The following is a 25618-nucleotide window of genomic DNA, read 5'->3' on the forward strand; positions in this document are numbered from 1 at the left end:
AGAAAGCCCAGGTGAGCAGCAGTCCCTGTTTTTTTCTCTTATCCATCAAGAGCCTGTGCTACTTAATCTCCCTCCTTTTCCTAGCACAGAAACACACTTGAACGCTCTATGGCCAATACTACATCACATATCCCATTTCCAATTTAGAGATGGTTTATATCCCTGTGTCTTTAGAAGCTCTCATCAATTTGGTTTCTTCTCACTTAATTTCTCCTCCTCCGCACATATGGCAAGCTGTGATTTTTGAAGCATACTTTCCCCTGGGACACTTTTTGTTCTCTAAGCTCTTGAATAATGTCAATGGAATTTATTATCAAACAAGTGCATCTTGGACTCATTCAAGTAGGAGTAGAACCAATGTGGCTTTAGGGGAAAAGCAATCTCACAAGGCAAACCTCTTTTGATAGGAAGACACGGATTTAGGAGTTGAAGAGATGTGAGTTCAAATCTTTGCACCAGTACTAACTGGTTGTGGGATCTTGATGAATTGCTTAATCTCTCTGAGCCACAGTTGCCTCATTTCTAGACCTGGATGATAATATGCCTTGCAGCATGGCCATGAGGAAATAACAGTGCATGGTATGTAGACAGCTTGACAAATATGAGATGCTCAATAAATGAAAGTAATTGCTATTTTTAATAAATGTGGGTTCTGTGAATTTCAGTCTCTGAATAAAGCAAAATTCATTGTGAAGATCAAATGAGGTGATACGTATAAAATCCCACACACAGTTATAACACATAGTAGGCAAGAAACTTTTTCCCACACAAAGGGAAGAATTCTAGGAATACTCTGTACCATACTAATTTTGTTTTACAGATAAGAAAATTAAGGCTATTGCCAATTATCCAACATGGCATAGTTGCTATAATCAGTTCTCAAATCAGTCTCCCTTCATATCCAACACAAAGTTCATAGGTCTTTATGTTTACTAAAGAAATATATTTGAATCATAAGCACAGTTAGATCCACAGCTAAAATGTTAAATGAATAATAAATGATATCTAACTTATAATTAGTATATACTATGTACCAGGCATGGTGCTGAAGATTTGCATATATCAAGTCCTTTAATGAAAAGAAAAAAAAAATCTTTCTATTGTTTTAAAACCTGAGTAGATATGGTATCAGTCTTGAGCCCTGTCCATGTTCTTTGTCTGGTGGCATTGCAGCAGCTATGTTGGTTCATGTTAGTAAAACAAAGTCCATAAGCAAGGTGATTGTCACAGTTGCCCCAGCATGCAGCACAATATGTGTCTTTTGCTAGAGACACAGTTTTGGACAAATGCCCTGGCACAAGTCAGCAGCCTAGATGTCCCTAGCCCTGCTTGATCTGCCTCAAGCACCTCATCCAAAAGGCACCATACACTCACAGGAAACATGGTCTATGTTAAAAGCCAAAGGAAAGGGGATTTTCCATACTGGTGCAATTGCAAGGGAGCCATGCCTGCCTGAGGCCATAGCAGAAAGAGGCATTGCGTTGTGATTTCTTTCCTATGCACTTCCATATTGGCCTGCCACACTTGCATTCCTGTAACCCCAAGCCCACTTCAGCCAAAAATAAATCATGCATGCACACTTGCACTTACATACCCAAACATACACACACAGAGAGAGACAGAGAGAGAAAGGCATGTTCTGACTCCTCTTGGCATACATTTTGGATCAACTTCATTACGGTAACCATCTGGGTCATTTCAATTCTGTTTCCAGCCCTGAAATAATTATGGTATCTGATTCAGCCATTCCCCCTCCCCCATTTCTCCCCACTCCCTACCTCCCCCATCTACCAGCTGCATAAGTGTAAAACTCGGTAAAGAGAATATAATTAATGTTTTGAAAACATTTGAGAATTTTTTAATCCACATGAGTTCACATGATCAGAGGTCTAGAGCTAGTCTCTTTGCTGGTCAGAGCAAAAGAAAGCCCATACTACTGTGGAATAATTACTTAGAATTGCAGTATCTTCTCCCTACCTCATTTTCTGATCTCTCTGAACTCTCTGATGTGACTAAGCTCATAATTGGGACAGCATCCAACAAATAAAATGTGACTCTGTAATTTCATCTGCATCCATCCAAATTGTACTAAAACGGCTGCTAGGGCCTTTGGCCTCTTGCTAACTGCTCAACTTTATTTATGCCAAAAAAAAATGATTATCATTTGCGTTAATATAATCACATGCAGGCCCAAAGAATCCCCAAGCTGGCAAAGGGTAAGTGGCTAATGTATATAGAAATATAGCCATTGGAAGACAGTGTCTATGAAAGTCTTTTAATCACTGAGTTTTCAAACTATGGAATTTTAAAGGTTGCAGAAAATAAGGAGAAGAAATTTATATGAATTAGACCGGTCATGACAAATTCACCAGCCAATTATTTTATCTCCCCATGGCCACATAAATGTCTTTAAAGATGTAAGCATGTAGCTGCCTATGAGATAAAGAACATAAGAAAAGAAGATTCTATTGTTTTTGTCTGCTTGACTGATTTCTTAAATACTTTTGCTTTGTACTGCCTAATTTATTCATTCATTAGCCAATATTTATTAATGTATTAATACTTATTAACCCCCTGCTGAAAAATAAAGCTGTGAATAAGCTGGACACAATCACTGTCCTCACAGAGCTTGGAGTCAAGTAGAAGATACAGAAAGTAAGATCTTATGATCTTACTTTCTTACTTACTTACTTACACAATAATCATATGAAACCACATGAAAAGTGAAGTACAAGGTATTATGGAGACACTCAGGAAAAGCAACTAACCAAGACTCAGGGAAACAGCCTATCAGAAAAGACTTGAGGGCTGGACAGAAATTAGCCAAATAGACATGGTTGGGAAATATATATTTCATCGAGGAAGAAACAAAATTAGCAAAAATCAAAAGGCTGGCGAGATCAAGTCTCACTGCAGAAAAAAAAAAATTTATGTAGCTGAATTTTAATGTATGAAGGAGAATTGGGAAAGATGTTTGATCAGTAACAAGCAAATAAGGGGACTAGAATTTATGCTGAGATCAAAGATCTCCATTTTTAAAACAGAGACATGCCACAATTAAATTTTGTTTGTTTGTTTGTTTTCCAATACAGGGTCTTCCTCTGTTGTCCAGGCTAGAGTGCAGTGGTACAATCTCAGCTCACTGCAGCTTCAGCCTCTGGGACTCAAACGATCCTCCTACCTCAGCCTCCCAAACAGCTGGGACTACAGGTACATACCACCGGGCCTGGCTAACATCATTAGATTTTGGTGGTTAAAACATTATTCTGTTAGCCTTGTGGAAAAGGAGCTGGATGGAAGCAAGCTGAAAGCAGTGAACTGGCACCCACACAAGGACTAAGTCTGAGAATTACTGAAACTGAGGACTCTGGCACCTATAAATTATTCTTTGTTCTAAGCTCGAAAGATTTATCTTCAACAAAGGTCATCTGAGGACATTAGATTGTGGGATGTTCAGTGTGTATCCCATTTCTTCATTGGAAATTCCCCTCATTGATGGCAATGGTTGTTGTCTACCTATGCACAGTAAGGTCCTGCCAGACTTTGGGATATACCAAGTAGGAGTTTACCTAACTTCATATTCCTCAATCACAACGTTACACTTTAGCATAGTTAACTTCTGTGCTGGCAAAAACCGCCATTAGCAAATTCTGTTACTCGGATACTTTGGGTTCCCAGTATCATTCCTTAAAAAGCCACCAGCACATCCTGATAGATTATAATAACATTACAATCAGGCATCAAACAGATGTAATCTCTTTGCAGCTCTGAAGTAATGACCAATCTGTGGGCATGTTCAGTTGTTCATCTCGTGCTTTACAAAGCATGGGAAGGACTGAGCAGGACAGGCCTGATGACAGCCCACCACAAATACGGAGACCAGATCAGAGGCTGGCCAAATGACGGTGATCTCAACTCAGTTAGTGACAGTGAGAATAAGACTAGAGAAGGCTAACAATTCCAGAAATAATTACAAGATAGGTCTTGACTAATGACCAGATGGAGGGGAAGAATCTAAGAAGTATATTTTTTTTTTTTTTTTTTTTTTTTGAGACGGAGTTTCACTCTTGTTACCCAGGCTGGAGTGCAATGGCGCGATCTCGGCTCACCGCAACCTCCGCCTCCTGGGCTCAGGCAATTCTCCTGCCTCAGCCTCCTGAGTAGCTGGGATTACAGGCAGGCGCCACCATGCCCAGCTAATTTTTTGTATTTTTAGTAGAGACGGGGTTTCACCATGTTGACCAGGATGGTCTCGATCTCTCGACCTCGTGATCCACCCGCCTCAGCCTCCCAAAGTGCTGGGATTACAGGCTTGAGAGTATATTTTTAAATACTCTAAGACTTAGCCATCAATATAGCTGGAATCTCATCATCTATTTTGTGGTTTTTAAAAGAATTTAATACATTTCACAGGCTGTCAACACTATCAGTAGTACAATGTTTTCCCAGAAAGACTTCCAGCCCAATATGGCAGATAAGGAACCAAATAGTGACCCAAGACATGTTGTTTTCCTTGCCTACTCCATCCTCTTTTAGTTACTTCTCTCCCTTCTGGGGTTTCCCACCCTCCAGCCACGTAGGGCCCTGACACTGACTCCTGGCTTCCACAAGCTGCTCTCCAGCCTTCCTGTCCTGAAAAATCTCAGTCTCTTCTGTTTCACTCATACACCATCAAAAGCTAACCCTTTCCTCAGCCCTTTGCCAGGTGGGAAGGACATCTAGCACCAGTTCCACAGCCGATAAAGCTTTAGACTTTTCTCTGAGTCACGTTTTTGTTTCTTTTTGTTAGTCACTTTTATCTGAGCCTCTGTTTGCTTACCTGCAAAAATTAAGTTAATTGGCACAGATTGGAGGTCAGAATTCACATACTTAACAGAGGCTGAGTGTATACCATGGATGAGTGAAGGAAACTAAGGTGTAAGATAGTTGCGGGGAGGCTTTCTGAGAAACTTAGAGAACTCCTGCCCCATCTAAAGGGTATTCAGCTTCAATATTAAACTGCTGTCATGCAGGCTCAATGTTGCCAGATCTTTCAACTATTTAAAGAGAATTTGGAAATAGGGTTTTCAGTGTAACTGTCCAATTTCAAAAAATTGGAACCATAACTAATTCGAACTTTTTAAATTTTTGAGCCAGCACTGGATAGGCCAAATAAAACACATCTGCTGGCCAAATTTGGCCTTCTGATTAAACAAGCTCTGCGGCTTCTTCTGGCCTTTAACAGTGGGAAAAATCTAAGATGCCTTAACTTTTGGGAATTAAGCTCTAAAACTGTGGAATTCTGGACTCCAGGGCAGAGCACAGGTGTGTACCAACAGGTTACTCAGCATTTTCTTCAAATTTCAGCAAATACTTCATCAGATTTAATCATTAAGGTATATGAGTAAATCTCTTGTTGATCTTATAGCACAAGATTTGAAGCTGTCCAATAATAGGGAAAGATTAAAGTGGTAATTTCTCAGAATCAATTAATCATTGCTTTCATCTTGACACTTATTTAAATGGCATTTAACTACATTAAAATTAATGTCATCAGGGTAGTGTTATTAAAACAATGTATAAATAGATTTTTTCAGTTACAAAATCTAAAAATAGTAAAAAAAAAAAAAAAAAGGTGGGGGTTGTCTTTTAAAATGTAACAATCCTTTATTATTTCTTGCCATTCTCAGGGTTAACTGGACAGTTTTAGTCTGAGTCAGCACAAATAATTTCTGTGGTTAGCTGATGCTTCGGCTGAGGCTAGATGCTCTAAGATAGGATCAGTCTTCTCAATTTTTTTTTTTTTAAGAGACAAGATAGCACTTTGTTGTCCAGGCTGAATTCAAACTTCTAAACACAAGTGACCCTCCTGCCTCAGCCTCCAAAGTAGCCGGGACTAAAGGCATGGACCACTGTGCCTGGATCATGATGACCTCACTCTTATACCTTATGTAAGCAGGCTGTTTTGTCTAAGAAGTCTCAGCTGGAGGATTTGCCTCTGCTCCATGCAATTTCTTATCCTCCAGCAGCTTTCCCAGGCTTCTTCACATAATAGTCTCAGTGTTCCAAAAAGAAAAAGAGAAGCCAATTGCTCATCCATGTTACATACTCGGCCCTTGTATTAGAATTTGTGACTTCTGATCTACTCCAAGATGAGAGTCTCTGATTAGACAGTGTTTGATTAATATTCCATTGGCCTGGGCTTATTTATTCCCTCTCCACCCCACGTATCTGCACCCCACCACTCAGGTTTACCAATAACAAGAATGGCCTTCCCTTTGCCATCCTAGGAAGTACACAATTCTGTGAGTACTGCATTCCATCACTGCTCAAGCTCAGTACATCTTCATTTTTTCACTTCTAAAATTTTTCATGCTGATATAAGGCATTTGGTAAGTGTCTTAACCTGTTTTTGCTGCTATAACAGAATACAGTAAGTCCTCATTTATCATCATTACAGGTTCTTGGAAATTGCAACTTTAAGTGAGGCTATGTACAACAGGTCCTCAAATAACATCACCTTGTTCAAAATTGTTTTATTATAACAATGATGGGTTATAAATTAGTCTTGTTATACATCATTTATCTTAAAGTCACAATTTCTAGGAGCCTATCAATAACCCTAAGTGAGGACTTATTACAGCACATACAGACTGGGTAATTTATAATGAAGAGAAACTTATTGGCTTATGATTCTGGAGGCTGGGAAGTCCAAAAATTGAGGAATTGGCATCTGCAAGGGCCTTCCTGCTGTATCACCCCATCGTGGAAAGGCAAAGAGAAAAGAGAGCAAGAAATCAAACTAATAGCCTCAGATCTTTTATAATCAGCAGTAATCTATTCATTGAGCCCTCATGGCCTAAACAACTCCCACTAGGACCCACCCTGGTCCCCCAAATTTATATCCTTCTCACATAAAAAAAGATATTCATTCATCCCAATAGCCTCAAACGTCTTAATTTGTTCTACCATCAACTTAAAAGCCCAAAGTCCAGGGTCTCATCTAAATCAGATATGGGTGAGACTTAAGGTACTGTTCATCCTCAGGCAAACTCCTCTCCAGCTATGAGCCAATGAAATCAAGCAAGTTATCCTCTTCCAAAATACAACGATAGGGCAGGCAAAGGATAGAATGTTTCCATTACAAAAGAGAGAAATCAGCAAGAAGAAAGGTGTGACTGGTCCCAAGTAAATGTAAAACCCAACTGGACAAAAAAAACATTCAATCTTAAGGCTCCAGACAATCTTCCCTAACTCCATGCCCTGCCTTCCAGGGGTGGGGAGCGGGTCTCCAAGGCCTCAGGCAGCCCCAACCCTATGGCTTTGCTGGTCTCAGCACATATGGCAACTCTCACAGGTTGGAGTTATGTCCCTGCAGCTCCCCAGGGATGGTGTTGCACACTAGTAACTACAGTTCTGGAGTCTTTGGCATTGCTCTGCTTTGGATTTTTTGCAGTGGCTTCACTCCTACAGCTCCACTAGGTATTATCCTAGTGGGTATCTGCTACTATGGCTCTACCCCTGTGACAAGTCTATGCCTAGACCCTTCATTTGCACAAAACCCTTTGAAATCTAAGTTGAGGAAGGCATGCCCCACAACCCTTGCATTCTTCATGCCTGCAGAATTAGCACCAAGTGGATGCCACAAAGGCTTATCACTTGCACTCTTCAGAGCAGCAGCCCAAGCTACACCTGGAGTTACTTGAGCCATAGCTTGGGCAGCTGAAGACCACTGCACTGGAATCCAAGGAGCAGGGTCCTGAGGCAGGTCAGGAAAAAGCCTGTGGAGGAACCATGAATCCCCAGCACCATTCTGCTTTCCGAGAGCTCTGGGCCTATGATGGAAAAGTCAGGCTTGAAGATACTGAAATGTTTTAGAGGTCATTCTCCAATTGTCTTGATGAATAACAGCTGGCCCTTTTTCCCTTAGCAGTGCCCTAGCAGAGGTTTGGTGTGGGAGCTTTGCACCATGACAGGCTTCTGTCTGGACACTCAGGCTTTGAAAATCTAGGTGGAAGCTGCCAGACTTCTTCACTCTTGCATTCTATGCACCCACACACTTAACACCATATGGAAGCCACCAATACTTACTGCAGCTTGCACTCTCTAAGGTGGTGGCTCAAGCAGGATCTGGAGCTCTTTGAGCTAAGGCTGGAGCCTGAGCAGCCAGGATGTGGGGATCAGTGTCTCAAGGCTGAACAGGGCAGCAGCATCCTGGGCCTGACCCATGAAACTACTCTTTCCTCCTAGACCTCTTGTCCTTTGATGGGAGGGGCTGCCTCAAAATATGAAATGCCTTTAAAGACTTTTTCCCATTGTCTTGGATATTATCACTTGGTTCCCTCTGAGTCATGCTAATCTCTCTAGCAAGTAGTTGCCCCACAGCCTACTTGTATTCCTCTCCTGAAGATGACTTTTCTTTCTCTGCCACATGGCTAGGCTGCAAATTTTCCAAAATGTTTCTGCTTCCCTTTTACACTTTAAGTTATTTATTTGCTCCTACATCTGATTTTAGGCTCTAAGGAGCATCCAGGCCACAACATCTTAAATGCTTTGCTGCTTAGAAATTTCTTCCACCATATACCCTAAGTTATCACTCTTAAATTCAAACTTCTAAACATCCCTAGAACACAGACACAACGCAGTCAAGCTCTGGGCAAAGGCATAACAAGGGTGAACTTTGCTACAGTTCCCAATTAGTTTCTCATTTCCATGTGAGACCTCCTAAGTCTGGCCTTCACTGTTCATATTTCTACCAGCATTTTGGTCACAACCACCCAACAAGTCTCTAAGAAGTTCCAAACTTTCCCTTTTCTTCCTGTCTTCTTCTGAGGGCTCCAGACTCTTCCAAGCTCTTCCCGTTATCTGATTCTGATTCAAAGCCAATTCCACATTTTCAAGTATTTCTTTATAGCGGGGCGGGGGATGAGGGGGAACAGCCTAACACAGACACATTTCAGCCAATTTACTTGCCACTTGTAAAAATGGTCATTTCACCACTTTTAAATAAAGAATAACGCATTTCCATCAGAGACATCATTATAATGGCTTTTACTCTCCATGTTTCTACCAGCATTCTGCTCATGACCACTTAAGTAATCTTTAAGAAGTTTCATACTTCTCCTACAGTTCTTTTCTTCTTCTAAGCCCTCAAACACCCTTAACACATCAGGTATGGAAACAACGGCTTTTTCTAGCCTACTTCTCCAACTCTTCCAGCTATTCCAAAACCCAATTTCAAAACACCTTCCACATTTTCACATTTTCAGGCATTTATCATAGCAACACCTCCAATTCTTGGTACCAGTTTTTTGTCTTAATTGGTTTTGTGCTGTTATAACAGGATACTACAAACTGTGTAATTTATAATGAACAGAAGTTTATTGGATCATGGTTCTGGAGACTGAGAAGTCCAAGATAGAATGGCTGGCATCTTGTGAGGGCCTTCTTGCTGCATCATCCCATAGCAAAAGGGCAAAGAAAGGACAATGACATAAAACAAGAGACTAAACCACTGCCTCAAGTTCTTTTATAATCTGTATTAATTTATTCATGAAGGTGGGGCCCTCATGACCTCAACACTTTCTATTAGGCCCTACCTCCCAATACTTTTGCATTTGGGATTAAGTTCCTAGCACATGCCTTTGGGGGAACACATTAAAACTATAGCAGTAAGAGTGCCTCTTCTTTGGATTTCAAGTGGGTACAGGTCTCTATTTTGTCTGGATGTCCTTTCAATTTATCTGAGGTGTTATCCTTTTCATAGCCAGTCTCATTTGAGACCCAAAGAGCTACAGCACCAAATCCCCTTTGAGATATACAGGTATCACCTAATGCCAACCTCCATCCCTCCTAATCTTTCTATTTTACATTCTCATGGCTCCTTTCCCTTTATGAGCAGAAAAATCTTCCTTAACTCATGTTCTCTATTTTCTTCTATTCTACAGCTTAAACTCTATTATCACTCCTCTAAGTATTTGCTCAGTATCTTTCAGTCAAGTCCTGAAGAAGGTCTAATTTGCCTTGGGTCAGCAGAAGGTCTAAAGGTCAAGCTGAGATCTTCAATTTTATGACTATTTAAGAGGTCAGAAAGGTTCTCACTTTGTTAGAGGCTATCCAGTAATAAGAAAGATTAAAGTGGTAATTTTCAAAATAAGCTAATCATTGCCTCTATCTTGGCATATATTCAAATGGAGTTTAACCACATTAAAAATTTATGTCATTTCGGTGTAGATTTTGTCCACTTACGAAATTTGAGAATAATGCAAGGTACTTTTTAATGTCTATAAAATAACTTGAATAACTCTGAATTGACATCTTATGCAACCTTAACTCAGACTGTTTGCATATAATATGCTAACAGTACCACAGAAAGAAAATAGAAACATTAACTCAGCCACCCACTTTGCATGATATGCTGTTTAATTCTGTTTTCCAACTTGTTCAAAACACTCTCCTGGGAGAGCTGAGTAGTTCTTTAAATTATACTTGTTAACTGTTCATAAGAAGGCAATGGTTGTAGCATATTATTTCTACAAACTATACATCTAAAGTTATTTAAACAGGAGCTTTCACAAAAGTACAGCGATAACTGGCTAGGAATTTAGTGCTAAAATCCTAAACTTGGGATGAACATAAAAATGATTATCATTTCAACCCAGCCAAATGTGTTCACCATGATTTGTAAAGCACCATTGGCACATGATATTATAAGGAAAGTCAATCAGTGTTTTGAGAGGTTGAATGCTGCCATTATCTACCACTGAAACTACTGTTTATAAAAATGTCTTTGCCTTTTCTTAGCTGTCGCCAAATTAATTTTCATTATATAGTTGTGCATTTTTTATCTGATTCTAAGAACCCAGCAAAATATATATATATATCATTTCTGGGAAATGAGAAAATACACAAGTAGAAAAAAAACAGGCTAGGCGTGGTGGCTCACACCTGTAATCCCAGCACTTTGGGAGGCCAAGGCAAGCAGATCACAAGGTCAGGAGTTCAAGACCAGCCTGGCCAATATGGTGAAACCCTGTCTCTACTAAAAATATAAAACATAGCTATATGTGGTGGCAGTAGTCCTGGGATACCTGTAGTCCCAGGTATGGGAGGCTGAGACAGGAGGATCACCTGAACCCAGGAGGCAGAGGTTGCAGTGAGCTGAGATCGCACCACTGTACTCCAGCCTGGTCAAGACTCTGTCTCAAAAAGAAAAAAAAAAAAAGAAAAAAAGAACAAATTTGAGGGTTTCTTAGAAAACAGGCATGAATCAAAGCACAGTATCTTGGAAAAAAAGAAAAAAGAGAGAAGACAGACCCTTTGGCACACCAGCCTCTCCAGGAACCACATGTTAGGAAGAACATGAATCAATGCGATTCATTCAGATGGAGGAAGAACTGACAATGATATCATACTCCTGTAATCCCAGCACTTTGGGAGGCCGAGGCGGGCAGATCATAAGGTCAAGAGATCGAGACCATCGTGGTCAACATGGTGAAACGTTGTCTCTACTAAAAATACAAAAATTAGCTGGGCATGGTAGCACATGCCTGTAATCCCAGCTACTCAGGAGACTGAGGCAGGAGAATTGCCTGAACCCAGGAGGCAGAGGTTGCAGTGAGCCGATATCACGCCATTGCACTCCAGCTTGGTAACAAGAGTGAAACTCTGTCTCAAAAAAAAAAAAAAAGAAAATGATATCACACTTAAACAAAATAATAAAGATCTCTGAGAGATCTTAGTGTATTTAATAAAGAGAAAACCTGAGAGATGTTTGAAGGACTACCCTGGAGGGAAATCAGTCTTCTTGTGTTGACCCAGTAGGAGGAGAACATGCACCCGTCAGTGGAAAAGACTAGCTATTAGATGGTTTCTTCCACCTGACTAAAAGCCAGAGCCCTCTTAGAGCCAGAGTTGTCCAAATGCAAAAGAGACTTCTGAGTCCCCATCTCAGTAATATACAACTATAGCAACGTATGGCCAGCTGATGGAGATGCCAAAGAAAGTATTCAAGCATCAGGCAGGTAGTCAAAATGGTTAAATTTTAATGTTTCTTTGTCCTTTTTGACCTGAGATTTACAGTCAAACAGCAGGTGAATTAGATATTTGCATCAGGCAAACCTGCTCTCTGAGAACCTCCATTTCACCATCCTTAAAATGGTGTCGACATCATAAAGCCCTTCTGAAAGTTATCAGACATACACATGTTCAGTGATAGCTTAGGGCAGAGCATGACACCATCCTCTCTCAAAAATATTAGCTGCTACTTTTATTACTGATACATCCCTCTGAAGGTCCTTTCAGGGCATAATTCAGGAATCCAAAGAATCGATAGGGCACACGTTTCTTAATGCCAGACACCGAAAAGGAAGCACAGAGTAGCTGTAAGAAGAATGAAAGAATCATTGTGGAGGAAACCTGGTGATCTGAACTTTTCTAATGTTTTAAAAATGTATCTTACAAAAATCTTTGAAACATAACAGGCCAGAACAGGTTTTAATGTTCTGTACTTGAACACGGCAAAGAAAGCCTGACCAGAGGCTGGCCTCTCTGTTCTGGGTCTCTGAAGTTAGATCAATAGCATCTGAACTCAACAGGGAGTTTCTCCCCCTTAGGTATCTTCCACCCTTTTCGTCATCCGGGTGCAACCTCCACTCCCAACTGAGTCCATTATTCTTCACTCCCCGACATGTAGCAGAGCTCCAGAGTTTCCCTAAGGTTTTCTCCCTTTACCCAGCAAAGAACATCATTGTGTTCTGGTTTTGAGTTAGGATTTTGAGTGCGTTCTGTGTGTGTCTCTGTAAGGCAGGCAGCCTGAGACCTCACACCGGAGTGTTTCTCCTGCTTTTCAGCACTGAGAACCAGCAGGCTTCCTATCTGTTTCTGGTTATTGGGTGACCCCTGCTGGTCAGTAGGAGCTGTTACTGCCTTTTCTAACTGCCGTGCACTTCGGCATTGAATTCCAGTTGTCAAACTGTGACTGCCACTTTCCACCATTCATCTCACCTTGACTTAGTTGTGAAAACTTCTATTAATGCCTGTTGTGCATTACATATCATCTTTATTGCATTAAATGCAGCCTTTTTTTAAAACACCTCCCCATAAAATGGTTAAATCCATAGCAAAGGAAAACATCTTTTTGTTATAGTCTGTGCTGGTGCATCTTAATGATTCAGTGGTCTCATGCTGACAGAGAAGATGACAATTTTTATACTTTCTTGAAAAATACTAGTCGGCAACAAACGCAGGGACTGCCATATTTTGAAGCCCAGCTGGCAGCACAAAACAACATTTGCTTAACTCTTCGGCCCAGTGCTCTCACTGATGGAACATACATAGCTACCCAAGCATAACACACAGTGATCTATAGCTTACATAGTCAGAAACGATTTTAAATAAGGTTAAAAACATCCTCCCATTTCCAAACTCAACACCCTATCCTCCCTAGACCACTCTATCTGTAAAACCACTAGCATTTGTCTATTGAATAGCTTTTGATTTTGTGCACCTACGATGTAAAAGTCTTGGTTTTCAAATAGGGAAGAGAATGACCAAGTACTACGCAGAAAAGGGAGAAAAGAGTTCTATTTCTGCAGCAACAATATCTCATCTGTCTATCTTAAGCCTCCTACCTATTCATATGTGTTAAATAATTTCAGTGGATCCCAAGATTTTTACTGACCTTTTCATCTTTCTCACAGCTAAAGTAAAATGGTAGCATACATAGAATTCCTTTGGTATTGTAACAACTAGCAACATCTCACTCCCCACCCTACCCGACTCAACAATTCCCTGTAAGCAAAAGTGAGCCTTTAAAGCAATTGTATTGGGCACCCCTATGAATAACAACAGCTCACTTTAGCTGGAGCTGAGATGGGCAACCTCAAGTTCAGCCAATCGAATGTGTGGTCTTCACGTCTCCCCCTTTAGAGAAATGCATAGGGAAACTCCAAATGATGACTCAGAGGTCATCAACTTTAAAAGAAAATGCAGGGAAAGGGAAGGAAGACTGGACACTTACTGGCTATATAGATGTGTATATGTATGTGTATATGTGTTTATAAATGTCCCATGTAAAAACTATTGATAAATGTCTGTAACCTAAAGTGAAAGGTAAAGTCACACCGATGACTAAGTAAGTCCACGGGATTTAAATGAGCCTATCTGTTACCTTGTAATTTCACACTACCAAATTTTAGGTGCATACACCAGGAAGATGATAACCTTACTCTCTTCAGACTTTGCAAGCCACACTATTATTTATTCTTTTCATTCATACTTTCTCTTGAAAAGTCAATTCTCCATAGAGCCTGAAATACTTTTGTTGTGTGTATGTGTTTTTTAAACTCTGAATTCCCATCTCTGTTTGCCTTCATTTTCCTGGCAGAGAAATGCCTCAAACTGAATACAATATTCAAGGCTTTTTAAGAAGGTCCTCATGACTTTCTAATAAAGACCTTGCCTAGGCTTTGAAAGTCAGCCTGTCCAGAGAAGAGTAAGTTCACAGCCTTATCCATTTAAAGTCTTATCACAACTCTCCTTTTTATTTATTGGTATGCCTCTTCTTCTCTCAAAGGTCTTTCTACTTGATGCAGTTCTTATAACATCTTGACCCTTTCAGTAAACTTTAATTTAATTAAATTTTTCTTCTTCTCTGTTTTTTCTCTAAAAGTTTTCACTTTTTGTTGCTTTTTTCTTTCATCTACTCCCTTTTCCCATTTTCCAATATTTCAGTGAACCATAGACCTTTAGAAAATATTTGCAAATCTACACTCACTTCTTATTTATTCATGGTTCTTTTCAGCAATGTTCTTTTCTTTGTAAAGGGCTCAAAGCAACTAACGAAGCTAAGGTCATACTTAAAACACACCTCTTATAAAAACTGAAGAAAAAAAGAAAAAGAAAATGAAAAAATATTTTAAAAGCCCTAAAGTTACTCAGAATTTATTTAAGTTATACAAGGTACACTTTTTTTTTTTTTTTTTTTCAAAGAAATAGTGTGATCCTTTGGGCTCTCTTTTTCCATTCAACTTGAGATTTAAAATTTTTTTCAATTTTATGAGAAGTAAATTCTCCTAATATTGTAAAATTTATCTTACTCTTCTTGAAAAATTCCTGCTCAGTTGCCTTATTTCACAGCTTCTTCCCTTAGGGTATAAATGAAAGTTTGCTTAACAACCTGTATCTCAGCTACACACTCAGCTTAGCCTGGAGAGTTGCTAAGCCACCCTGCTATTTTTAAACCTTTAGCTTTTTCTTTCTTCTGATTAAGGAATAGCTATTTCCTAATCTTAACGTTAGCCAGGCTTTACACAATCTGGATCATAAAGTTTTCATTTGTGATGGAAAAATATCTCATGGTCGATGAGAGCTTGTCTCTTCCTTTTTATATGGCAGATGCCTATGTAGGTATAAACTCCTGAGTCCGAGATTACCCATATACCATCCCTTATTTTCAAATACTGGGATAATGGAAATACATTTGAATCATCAACACCTATTCCTAAAGACAATTCGTTATGGTCTCTGATTGTCATTTCCATAATATTCTTTATTATTTTACCACCAATTTCAAACACCATGACTTAAAATCATAGATCGTACAACAAAAATGGAGTTTAGTCCACCCTCTTCACTTTATAGATGAAAGGCTGAGTGCATAGCTACAGAAGTTGGCTTATGAGTAGCCAGAACAGCATCAAGTATTTGCTTATATGCATATGTCTCTGTGTAACAAGTGCTTATACAGTGCTTACCAGACACCAGAGCCCGTCTGAGCCATTTACAACCCTTGACTTTTGTCAAGATGAGGAAACTGAGACACAAAGGGATTAAGTAACTTTCCCAGGATCACATACCTTGTAGGTGGCAGAGCGGGCTTGAAGCCCAGACAGCCTGGCTCCCAAGTCAGTGCTTTTAATCACCATGCACTCTCTTTTATGATGTCAAACAATCAGTTACATGGTCATCAAAAAAAAAAAAAAAAAAGCCTGTTTTAGCAGCTGGATAAACTGCCTCAATACCAGCTAAGCATACTTTCCATCATCAATCAACACATCTTGGTTTCCAAACTCATTCTCACACTGGAAACCTACACATTCTCTCTAGATATTTGCTCATAGTCAAGGGATGCTTTATCTGGATGTGAATTTCTAAATAAGGAAATATATAAAATCTCACTCCCTTGCCCTCAGGGAAACAAAAACTGAACCAGAAGGTTACAGCAGATTTTTGAAAATCACTCTGTCTGCTCCACTCACAATATGTTTCCATAAGCTCCCTTCTGTCTCCCTAGTGGGATATGAGCATTTCTGAGGCTGGGATACAGAGTAAACACCTTTGTGTTTAACAGATTGGTTGTTTCCCCTGTTTGCCTGTGGCTGCCTTTTGCTTTTCAAGAGCTTCTGGGATTGAGACATCATGCCAGGCACCTGAGGCTAGGCAGGCAACAAACTAAATTGTAGTCCTCTATCTTTCAGGGCCTGCCCTTGTCTAGATCTTCTCAAACCTGTCACACAATGGCTTCCCACAAACAGCACTCTGTGGCCACTGGGATCCTGAGAAGAATGATCCTATTATCAGCTGCTAAGAACACAAGAAAACTAAATGAGTCCACAGCACCGGTGCCAGTATGAGAGGCCCTTAGCACCTGCGATATAAACACCATCATCTACTTAGATTTTCATTATACCAGCAACTACAGCATCAGAGATATTTATTTCTAGTAACATGACAACAAAAGCACACCAGAGAAATATGTTTCTACGACCTGCCTCTTGCCTTAATGAATTTTTGCTTGTAAGGTGTAAAGAAAAAGACATTAATATTGCCTTCCCCTAAGACACAGTCCAACCACTTTGACGGGAACAAGTATTTATGTTGTGGGAGCATTTACTGGCCCTGAAAAGTCTGAAGTGGTTTGAAGTGATTTTGAAGGCATTTTGAGAGATACAAGGCAAACACCATGAAGGGTATTAAAGGAAGCAGATGTCAGGTATGGAATTGTCTGTTTCTACCCACTCGCCTAAGAAGTCAGAAAAGACTGATATTTTATTTCCAAGAATCTATTTCCCATTTATTCTCAAGAGAAGAGAGCCCATTTAAAAGTTGAAAAATCACCAGCACATATTGTGTAAGATTTAAAGTACTGAGAAAAACCTGTAACAAATTAAAGGTGAATTTATAAAATAACATAGAGGTGCTATAGATGGAAGGTTTGCGTGCCTCCCCCAACATTCATAGGTTGAAATTCTAACCCTCAATGTAATGGAACAGGCCAAGCAACCCAAATCTGAAAATCTGAAATCTGAAATGCTCCGAAATCTGACATATTTGAGTGCTAACATGATGCCCAAAGGAAATGCTCATTAGAGCATTTCAGATTTCTGAATTTCAAATCTGGGATACTCAACTGGTAAATACGTATAATGCAAATATTCCAAAATCAGAAACATTTCTGGTCCCACGCATTTGGGTAAGGGACATTGTAATAGGAGGTGGGGCTTTTGGTGGCAGTTAGACTCCGCCCTCATGACTGGGATTAGTGCCCTCATAAAAGAGACCTCAGAGAGCTCCCTCACCCCACCCCCACACGGGGTTACAATGAGAAGGCACCATCTATGCAGAATCAGGAAGAGGGCCTCACTGTACACCAAATCAGCCAGCATCTTGCTCTTCTTGTTCATATGCCCCCTAGTCTGTGGTATTTTATTACAGAAGGCCAAACTGACTAATACAGAGCCTTACAGAGAAGCAATAAGAGTAAAAAAATTTTTGTGAAGTACATCAAATGCCTTCCTTGTTATCATAGTACAGGTTTGGATCTTCATAAAAGCCTGTGGGCTGTCTATAAATATGATTCAGGGTTTTCTCTGCTTTGCTTTTAAATTACTATTCATATTTTTTTCCTTTTTTAGTATTTTTTTTAAACAAGGTATCACATGTTACCCAGGCTGGTCTCAAACTCCTAGGCTCAAGCAATCCTCCTGCCTCAGCCTCCCAAGTAGCTATGAGTACAGGCATGAGCCACCGCCTAGCTTATCATTCATATTTAAATTGGATACTTCAGCTATAGCACTGTTCACATGTACACTGATTCCTTGCTTACTCAAAGAAGATGCCCCAGGCTCTTCTTTGCAACAAATGGCGGATTGGCATAAGCAAGGGCCAGTGGACCAGCCCAAAAACTCTGTCTAATCAGAGGGTCATGATTAGCAAAGCCAGTCAGACTGGCTCCCTTCAAGTTTTGGACTGGGGAACCTGACTGGTCTGGCCTGTGATGGCCACTAGAGTGACCTGGTTCCTTGCTTTTCTATCTTTGTTCAGTACATGTATATCCTTAAAATAAGCTTTGTTTTTTTAATCTAGTTTACATTTCAACTGCCTATAACCAAAAGACCCAAAGGAACACAATATTAAATAAAATCAATGGCAAGTCCATTAATTGGGGCAGTCTTGCATTTTATATTCTGCCTGTTCTGATAACATCTCTACCCTGTCCTTTATGTCCATATTTCATCTTTTATCACTTTCCACTCATTATCTACATCTTTTTCTCCACTTTTCTCCTCGCTGTCTCTCACATATCCATTCTCTCTCACTCTCCTCTCCTCTATACCTATTATAATTCCACTTTCCAGGGGAAATGTCATGGTAAGGGCTATTCCCACCTCTGTTTCTCCTTTCAATATTATCTCATTTAGCTAACTAGGCCCCACAAAGTCAATACTTCATCCTCACCTCATGTACACTTCAAGCAAGCACTCCCATTAAGGATTCACTTTTAATAAATGTATACCTTAGGCAAATACTGGGTAGTTCTAAAATCTGGCTCTTTCAAGAAAGCCATATTGGTGCAATGCTGCAACAAAATACTAAATTTGGTTTTCCAGAGTCAACACAATTCTACAAATATTTATATCAAGATGATACTAATACATTCACCAAGAAACACCAAGAGACAGGGCTCCAACCACTGGTTTCCCTATAATCTGGGAGGAAAAAAGAACATGAAGTAATAACTACCATGCCAAGCAGAATATGACTGCACTGCTATGATGAGAAGGCACAGATGGACACAAGGTTCCGCCAGGACTTTCACCACATCAGAGTGACAACTCCAACGTGTGGACACACTTTACATACTGTGCCCCAGGTACCAACAGCTGAAGTGAACTCTTCTTCACACACACCTGGTAAGGCAAGCATCGGAGTTGCCACATCTGAGAATATGCCAAAAACGGCACCAAGAAGAATCTCAGTAGCATTCTAAATATAACCATGACAGGCTCCCAGCACAAATTTCAGAATAGGAGATAATGATCATTAGCTTCAAACATTTTTCTTTTATTTCTCCCTCTGTATGTCAATGGTTGCATTTTTTTAATCTGTTCTCTTCTCCTATTCAATTTTCATGTGTCTTTTGGAATAAAGTGCCTCAGTTCTCAGTTCCCTTCATGTTCAATTTGCTTTATGGCTCCCAAATCAACACAAAGACCCTTCCCAGGCACGCATCCCACCTTGCCTGTGCTCCGAGTCTGTCTTCCCCAAGAATCGCATTCCATCATATTTTAGCCACAAGTTGGGCAATGTAATTACCTGTTTAAATAGTCTACAGTGAGGTGCAAATGAATGATGAATTTTACCCTCCCAAATGTCTTTACTTTTTAATGACAACTCACTTAAGTCAGAAAACGTCAAATTGATAGGAATATTTTAGATAAAAACCCTCAAAATCATGCCTTATTTCTGCCTCGCTTCAGTTCTCCCAAGTTTACCAGCACTGCCCCCAACTCCACTTGCACTCACACAACTCTGTCCCAGAGTGATACCAGGAATCTCTACCTTAATGTGAGAAGGCTTGTCTCCCACCCTAAAAACAGGTCACCAAAAACCCTAATTAAACATAACTACTATTAGGTAAACTCCCATGCCATTTCTAAGTAAAAATTCAAATTCAGCAAAACTAGAATTTTGTGACCTCCTGTTACTGAATAACAAGTTACCTCGGGCTGGGCGTGGTGGCTCACACCTGTAATCCCAGTCTCTGGGAGGCTGAGGCAAGAGGATAGCTTGCACCCAGGAGTTCAAGACCAGCCTTGGCAACCTAAGGAGACCCACATCACTACAAATAGACACTACAAAAATAAATTAAAAATCAGGCATGATGGTGTATGTCTGTTGTTGCAGCTACTCGGGAGGCTGAAGGGAGGATCACTTGAGCTCAGGAGGTGTAGGCTGCAGTGAACAGAGATTGGGCCATTGCACTCCAGCCTGGGCAACAATGCAAGATCCTGTCTCAAACACACATACACATACACACACACACACACACACACACACACACACACACTCTCTCTCTCTCTCTCTCTCTCTCTCTCTCCCTCTCTCTCTCAAAACTTGGTTGTTTAAAACAATAATGAACCTTGATTATCTCACAGTTTTTGTGGGTCAGGAATTCGAGCATGTCTGAGCTAGGTGGTTCTGGTCCAAGGTCTCTCCTGAGGTTTTAGTCAGGTTATCAGCCAGGACCACAATCATTCAAAGTCCTCTGAAGATGTGACTTGACTGCAGCTAGACATGATGCAGGCCCACTCACTTGGCTAGTCAGTTGAAGCCAGCTGTCGCAGAAGCCTTCAGTTCCTCACCCACCAACCTCCCTGTAAGGTTTCTTCAGTGTCCTGATACCATGGCAGCCGGCTTCCCTCAGGGGAGGGAATCCAAGGAAGAGCAGGCAGAGGCAGCATGTCTCTTATGACCTAGCTTCACAAATGGCTCAATTGTGATTGCTGCTACATTTTCTTGTTTAGAAGTGACTCACTAATCCATTCGCATTCAAGGAAGGCGGTGAAAAGATTACATGTTATCTTTTGATACTGGGCACAGTGTCTCATGCCTGTAATCCCAGCACTTTGGGAGGCTGATGCATGTAGATCACCTGAGGTCTGGAGTTCGAGACCAGCCTGGCCAACATGGTGAAACTTTGTCTCTATAAAAATATAAAAAATAATAAAAAAAATACATAGCTGACCATGGTGGTGTATACCTGTAGTCCCAACTACTCAGGGAGAATCGCTAGAACCCAGGATGCAAAGGCTGCAGTGAGCCAAAATCACACCACTGCACTCCAGCCTAGCAGACTTTATCTTTTGATAAGAAAAACTATCAGAGAATTTTTGGACATATTTTTAAACCACTACAACTCCCATATGTACTTCTTCAGTCTCTGTCTTTACCCAGTTCCTTAATATACCATACTGAGTAAATACTCTATCAAATAAATATTTTTAAAACATTAAATTTCTAAATTTCAAGTATCCTCATAAGCAACATATGGTTTTCAATTCTTTGCCACTAATCCCTTTCTCCGATTTTCCATAAACTTTCTCCACTCCAAATTACACAGTATTATTCCAAAATAAATCTCCTGAGTAATTTGAGGTTCTATTATATAGCATTGCTGCTCCTGAATTGGCATCCATAAAATCAATTTTAATTCATTTGTATGTAGCTAAGTAAAATATTTTATGAGATATTGGATCAAACATCTGTTCTATTTCTTTTGACTACTACTTCAGTAATTGACTTATTTTTGGAAAAAGCAATCAAATTAGTTTCTCATAATTATAGACTGTTTATTGTTCATATTTCATGTCCATTATAACACTTAAATGAGTGGGGTTTTTTCTACAAAGCATTTTTTCCATTATTTTACTAGAAGCTCACACAATCTTATTTACCCAAGTGACCTGCTTCATAATTGAAGTCTGTTTCTTTGGAACAATGACAAACAAAGAATGTTTACCTTACCATTCCAAAATGCAAGGTATATTTCTTTTCTAGTTCATTGATTTGTGCTGCTCAGAAACCATCTCAGGCATTGATAGGAAATGTCAGCTTAGTGAGGCAAGAGTCCACCAAGCAAAAACTATGCAGGTAAACACAGAAATCACCATTTCCTCTCTGCATGTTTGTAAACTGGGTTACCAGTTTAGCAAAAGTCAGTCAATTCATCTAATTAGGTCAAACAACACTGCTGAATTCATTTACTCATTCAACAAACATTTATTGTATACCTGCAATGTATCCATGGCTAGATTAAGATCTTAAATACCCTTAACTCTGAAAGGATCATGATTACCATGCTTTTAGCAAAATAAAACTAGTACTCATATCCAATATAGCTAAGTAAGCCCCTGTGAAGCCTAATCTTCCTGCAGATACCAGCTATTAACTGTGAGCAAAATAAAGCAATCACCTGAAGGCACTGGAGAGTAAATAAGCAGTCAGATTCTGGAGGGAAGACAAAAAAAATTGAAAGAAAAAACCAGACAGGACATGTTTACAATTTTTATGACTTTTAATGAGACCAGCATAAAGGTGATTCCAGGTGAAGTGACTAAAACTTTGACATGAAAAGCCACATATTCCTGACATATTTCTGGCCAGACAAAAAACAATACAGAATGCATAGCAATCGTCGGTACTACAAAGAGAGGGATCACATCTCACAAAGAGAATGAGAGAGCAAGAGCACCACGTTATATAAAGAATCTCTGCAAAATCTCAGCTGCCCAATAAATGCAGGCAGGAAACAGATTCACAGCAGTGCAACTAAGCTAAAACAACTGAAATATGATTTGAACTACTACCAAAAAGAGACTTTTGAGTCCAAGCAAGTAAATTGTCTTATAAAACTCTAACAGAAATATAGCAGATTTGAGAGTTTCTACAAAATAATTTTCTCAATGCCTAGAAGAAAACCTAGAATTAATCAACATGCAAGAAGAAATATGTAACCCATTCTTACAAGAAAATACAAGCAACCAGCATCACTGGTGAGATTATCTGAACACTGTAGTTAGCAGGCAAGAATTTTAAAACAGCTGTTATAATGACGTTCAAGGAAGCAAAGGAATACATGCTCACATTAATAGAAAATTTCAACGGAGAAATATAAATAATAAAAAATGCCAAATGGAAATTCTAAAACAAAAACACACAATTTCTGAAATTAAAAGTTTATTGGGGTGGGACACAGTGGCTCATGTCTATATTACAGCACTCTGGGAGGCCAAGGCGGGTGGATCACTTGAGGTCAGGAGTTTAAGACCAACGTATCCAAAATGGTGAAACCCTGTCTCTATTCAAAATACAAAATTAGCTGGGCATGGTGGTGTAGTCTCAGCTACTCTGAAAGCTGAGACAAGAGAATTGCTTGAGCCTGGGAGGCAGAGGCTGTGGTAAGCGAAGATTGCGCCACTGCACTCCAGCCTGGGCGACAAAGCGAAACTATCTTAAAAAATAGATAAATAACTTAATTGGGCCAGGAAAGGTGCCTCATGCCTATAATCCCAGAAATCTGGGAGGCCAAGAAGGGAGGATCTCTTGAGTCTAGGAGTTTGAGACCAACCTGTACAAAACAGTGGGAACTCATCTCTACAAAAATTTTTTAAACATTATCCGAGGGGGGAGCCAAGATGGCCTAGAGAAGCCAGCACCCAAATGCAACTCCCAGTGAATGAGATGCAGAGGGCTAGAGAACTTCACGATTCCAAACAAGGTGCCAGGTTCATTTCTGTGGGACAGATAGGGCTCTGAAAATAGGCCCAGGGAAGGAGCCACAGGGCAAGAGATGCCCAGGGGGGCAAATCAAGAAGGGGCAGGGGGCGCGTCCCCACCTGAAACGTGTAGCTGGCTCAGAGGGCTGGGGGACTTAACCCCCTCAGTGCTCCAAATCGGATTCTGTGCTTACCCCATCCCTCCTGCAACCCACGGTCCATGAGAGCCCTGCCAGATGGTGGGGTGCCGTGGGTAATCAATGCAAATCTGAGCAGCAGCTACACCAGGTGTGTGTTGCAGGAACCTGGGTGGGAGTTTGAACTAAGGCCAGCAGGACGGACAGTCCCACAGAGGGAGGCAGAGTTGAAAGCAGGGAAATAGACCATAAGGCCTGGCAGGCCCCACCTCCACAGAACTCAAACTGAAGCCCTCGCTAGAGAGCTTGGCAGCAAATACGCCAGCTTGACCCCAACCAGGAAGATCCAGCTGGGGAATGAGAGACGCCATTGGGAAGGCAGGGTCAATCTCACCTACAAACAGACTCCAGGGAAGGATCACCCACCCAGCAACCTGACTGAACCCGAGGGAGCCCAACAACGCCCTCTACAGGCCAAAAAAGATACAGCTCCAACCTCAACAGAAAAAAAACCACTCAGAAACGACTCCTGAAATCACCAACTTCAAAGATTAAAGGGAGATAAATCCACGAAGATGGGGGAAAAAACAGCGCAAAAAGGATGAAACCATCAAAGAACAACACCCCTTCTCCTCCCAGGGATCACAACTCCTCACCATCAAGGGAACCAAAAAAGAATGAATCTGACAAATTGACAGAAGCAGGCTTCAGAAGGTGGGTAATAACAAACATCTGAGTTAAAAGACCATGTTCTAACCCAATGCAAAGAAACTAAGCCTTGAAAAAAGGTTAGATGAAATGCTAACTAGAATAACCAGCTTAGAGAAGAACATAAATGAATTGATGGAGCTGAAAAAAACAGCACAAGAACTTCACGAGGCATACACAAGTTTCAACAACAAAATCGATAAAGCAGAAGAAGGGATATCAGAGACAGAAGATCAAATCAATGAAATAAAACGAGCAGTCAAGATTAGAGAAAAAAGTGAAAAAAAAAGAACAAAGCCTCCATGAACTATGGGATTATGTGAAAAGACCTAATCTACACTTGATTGGCATACCTGAATGTGATGGGGAGAATGAATCCAAGTTGGAAAAGACTCTCCAAGATATTATCCAAGAGAACTTTCCCAACCTAATAAGGCAGGCCAACATTCAAATCCAGGAAATACAGAGAACACCACGAAGATACTCCTCAAGAAGAGCAACACCGAGGCACATAGTTGTCAGATTCACCAGGGTTGAAATGAAGGAAAAAAAGCTAAGGGCAAGCAGAGAGAAAGGTCAAGTCACCCACAAAGGAAAGACCATCAGACTAACAGGAGAACTCTCACAGAAACCCTGCAAGCTAGAAGGGAATGGGGGCCAATATTCAACATCCTTAAAGAAAACAACTTTCAACCCAGAATTTCATATCCAGCCAAACTAAGCTTCATAAGTGAAGGAGAAATAAAATCCTTTACAGACAAGCAATTGCTGAGAGATTTCGTCACTACAAGACCTGCCTTACAAGAGCCACTGAAGGAAGTACTAAACAGGGAAAGGAACAACCAGTACCAGCCACTGCAAAAACATACCAAATGGTAAAGAACAATGATGCAATGCAGAAGCCACAAAAACTAACAGGCAAAAAAACCAGCCAGTAACAAAATGGCAGGATCAAATCCAAACATAATAATATTAACATTGAATGTAAATGGCCTAAATGTCCCAATCAAAAGACACAGACTGGCAAATTGCATAAAAAGCCAAGATCCATCAGTGTGCTGTATTCAGGAGACCCATTTCACATGCAAAGACTCACACAGACTCAAAATAAAGGGATGGAAGATTTACCAAGCAAATGGAAAGCAAAAAAAAAGCAGGGGTAGCAATCCTAGTCTCTGATAAAATGGACTTTAAGCCAACAAAGATCAAAAGAGACAAAGAAGGGAATTACATAAT

This window comes from Saimiri boliviensis, chromosome 3 (genome assembly GCF_048565385.1).
Source record: "Saimiri boliviensis isolate mSaiBol1 chromosome 3, mSaiBol1.pri, whole genome shotgun sequence".
In the NCBI taxonomy this organism is placed as follows: Eukaryota; Metazoa; Chordata; class Mammalia; order Primates; family Cebidae; genus Saimiri; species Saimiri boliviensis.